Below are 3,779 nucleotides of genomic sequence, written 5' to 3' on the forward strand. Positions count from 1 at the left end.
GTTACTAAAGACTCTAGGGCCTTTTTGATTTTACTTTTCCTCCTCTTTTATTGAAGCCACTCAGATCACTATCTAGGTTTGAGGGATAAGGACAGGGGGATTTAAAAACAAAGAAACATGCAGATTTACACAGCCCATCTAAAGAAATGAAACCAGCAACAATATCCTGTTCAACCTTCCTCATCTGTGGTTCTTCCTCCCCTCCTCCTCCTCCCTCCCCCTCAACAACCCAGCCCTCCCCTCCCTGTTCCTGCCCCACCGGCCCCTAGTCCCTGGCCACCTCGTAGTCATCAATCACATCTTGTCTATCGGTGTATGAACCATGTTTCTCCTTCTTCTTCTTCCCTTATCACCATGATGATATTAAGTATTTATCTTCGTAAGAGACACGGAGTTTGCTAAGCATAATGTTCTCTGGTTTTGACCATGTCTTGTGGTGGGTAATAGAGTCATCTTTATTTTTGTCCGGTGCATAATATTCCATCCTATGACTGGACCAAAGCTTGTTTCTTGATTCCTCTATAGTCGGGGGTTTGGGTGGTTTCCATGGTTTTTGTCATTACGGAAAGCAGCTGGTGGTTTTGAACTGCTGACCTCGAGACCAGCAGCCCAATGCATGACCACCGCTCCATCGGGGCTTCCCCACACATAAAACTAACCCTTATTAGTGTTGACTCTGTAGCTGACGTTATTCTAGCCATTTACAGTTACAGGGACTGATGGGACGTAGATACTATTCTTGTCCCCATGTTCTAAATGGGAGCCTATGGTGCCCATCAGATCTACAAGGTGTCCCGCTACCTGCCAGATCACGGAGTAAAGATGTAAAGTCTTAGACCGCCTATATAGGGTCACTAAAAGTCAGAGCAAGTTAAGTGAGAGCTGTCATCCTTACCAAGTTTGGCTTTTTGGTTTTGTTATAATTGGGGAAACTGAGGCCCAGAGAGGTGAAGGGCTTGACTGAGATCATACTGCTACTAAAGGGCAGAGCCAGGAGTTAAAACTAGGTAGGAGCTTTAGTGGGTTATATGTTGGGCGACTAATCTGAAGCTCAGCAGTTCAAGACCACCAACTGCTCCACAGGAGAAAGACGAGGCTTTCTACTCCCACAGAGAGTTGCAGTCTCGGAAACCCACGGAGGCAGCAACCCTCTGCTGTAGGGTCGCTATGAGTCACAATGGACTCGCTGGCAGTGAGTTTAGAAGGGTTCCGTGTGGGGTGGTATGAGGGCAGGTCCCTGGAAGGAGGGGTGGCACTGTGAGGGAGCGCATTTGGTGACAGCAGCTCTAGTAACACCGCTGCACACGGGCCACCGTGGGTTGTCACAGACACTATGGAAACTGGTCACCAGCATTATCTTCTTGGATGGCTTCCCTCATTCAATGTCAGGGGACAGCCCCAGCTGTCTGCCCACCTCAATACCTTTTCTTCACCAGTGTTAGGGAAATTCCCAGGGAAAAGAGTGGGGAATTCCTAGGATCACAGATATTCCCAAGTACTAGAAAAGTCTTTGCCTTCTGCTTGGCACATTTCTGAATGAGACAGATGCCCCCAGACTGGTTCAGAGAGTGGGCCCTTCCTGAAGCAGAGTCAGGGGTAAGAGAGAAGCATCTCTGGGGGACACCTGTGCCCCCCCCCCTCCAGGGGTTGGCGTGAATCATTAGCACATCCCCAGATCCCTGGTCTTTGGCCTGGAAGACCCCCTTGTGGCTCTTGCAGACCACCTCCTCAGGCAGAGCTTGGGTCTGTTGGGAGGGCTAAGATGGGGAGGGGTGGAGGCCCGAAGGCTAGCTTGACCCTCCATCACTGGACATTTGCTTCCACCTAGTGGCCTCTCACGTTCCAACTAGGAACAGGGCAGCTCCAGCCCAGCAGAGGGGGGTGCCCTTTCCAGGTTTAGTGTTTCCTGAGCATCTACTCTGTGCAGCGTGTCCCAACTAAGAGGTTGTGAGTTTGAATCTACCCAGCGTCACTTCAGAGGAAAGATTGGGCCATCCTCTTCCGAAAGAGCAGCCCGGAAACCTTGTGGAGCACAGTTCTATCTGCCACACAGGGTCGCCAGGAGCCAGGAGCCAGGGTTGACTTGACCGTGATTGGTTTTAGAAAAGCTCTGGGCACAGCACGAGGGTGTATCTGTGTGTGTGAAGAAGGAGACAAGAACAGTGGCTAGACTCCCGGGGTGCTAGGCACCGTCCAGGCGTACACGTGATGTCTATACACCTGACTTTGGAGCACGGCCCATTTGAGGGCACAGATGGAACAGCAGAGTAACCCGGGGACAGATGAGCCAGGAGCAGGGCAAGCCTGCGATAGGGGCATCAACACAACAGGGGCATCAGCTGTCCAAAGCAAAGACCCATAGAGGCCAAGCAGACTGGACACACAGGAAAGTCATCGCCGCAGAGGAAGGGGAGTACTGTTAGTGCCAGCGGGTCCGTTCGGACTCACAAGGACCCCTACGCGCAGCAGAAGGGAACACCGCCCGGCCTTCACGACTTGCTTAGGAGTGAGCTCATCATCGCAGCCCCTGTGCCCGTCCATCTGGTCAAGGGTTGCCCTCTGCTTCACTGCCCTGCCACTTTGTCAAGCACCGTGAAGGGCACTGGCAGGGAGCTAACTGACAAGGAAAACCATTTTATAGATTTTGCGCGCAATAGTGACTATATTTTCCTTTTCACGCTGGGCACATTGTAGCGTCGTTCTTGGACCTCTAATCATGTGACTCATGACCTACCTGCTTCTGTGCGAAGAAAACCCAAGCTCACCTTCAGATCAGGCATAGACCTTTGGGTTTGGATCATGCTCTTTTTTTCAGATCACTCTTACCGCCACAGGAGTCCCGGCGACACAGTGGTTATGAGTTAGGCTGTGATCCGAAAGGTCATCAGTTCAAAACCACCAACCGATCCTCAGGAGAAAGTCGGATTTTTCCACTCCAGCTGCAGTCTGGGAAGGGCACAGGGGCAGTTGTACGCGGTCCTACAGGGCCGCTGGGGGTTGGCATGGACCCCACGGGCGGTGAGCTTGGTGGTTGATTGTCCTCTGACCTCCTTTGGTCTCAGTAGTGGTCCCGTGGACCATGGAGACGCAGCCTCAATGGAAAGAGAGGGTCAGCTCAAGGTGTTACTTCAAGACAGAAACGCTCCGACGAGGATGTGCAGGGCCCACGAACCAGCACCCTACGAACCAGCACCCTACGTCCGACAAGCAAAGGAAATGAGTCCCGACTGCCCGTAAGTACTCTTTATTTTGACTAATTCTGACCGGAAGAAAAAAATTTACAACTCCCAGATGAATTTTTTTTAACTATGTTTAGTATTAAGCTTTGGTGTTAGTACCCAAATTTGAATGTATGCCTTATTTTATAGCTTTTGCTCGTCTTGAAATTTTTATTTATTTTCAATTATTCTCATATATTAGCCAGAGTAGAACCAAAATTTAAAAGCGATGTATTAAAACAAACAAACAAACAGGGGAGGGAGGGGAAGAAATGGGGAGCTGCTATCAGAGGCTCAAGTGGGAAAAGAAGGCTTTGAAAATGGTGATGGTGGTATATGTGCAAATGTGCTTGACACACTGGATGAATGTAGGGATTGTGATAGGAGATGTAAGAGCCCCCAAGGAAAATATTTAAAAAGCAGACAAACAAATAAAGCAAAGACATGACTTTGAAGACCATCATGTGCATGGCCCAACCCATGATATTTCCCTTCACTCCATAAGTGTTCACAAGCGGGACAGGGCATAGGAGAACAATGAGAGTTTATGTCTTTGAATGA

This window comes from Echinops telfairi, unplaced genomic scaffold, assembly GCF_000313985.2.
Source record: "Echinops telfairi isolate 266 unplaced genomic scaffold, ASM31398v2 ScPeMD7_7424;HRSCAF=8462, whole genome shotgun sequence".
NCBI lineage: Eukaryota > Metazoa > Chordata > Mammalia > Afrosoricida > Tenrecidae > Echinops > Echinops telfairi.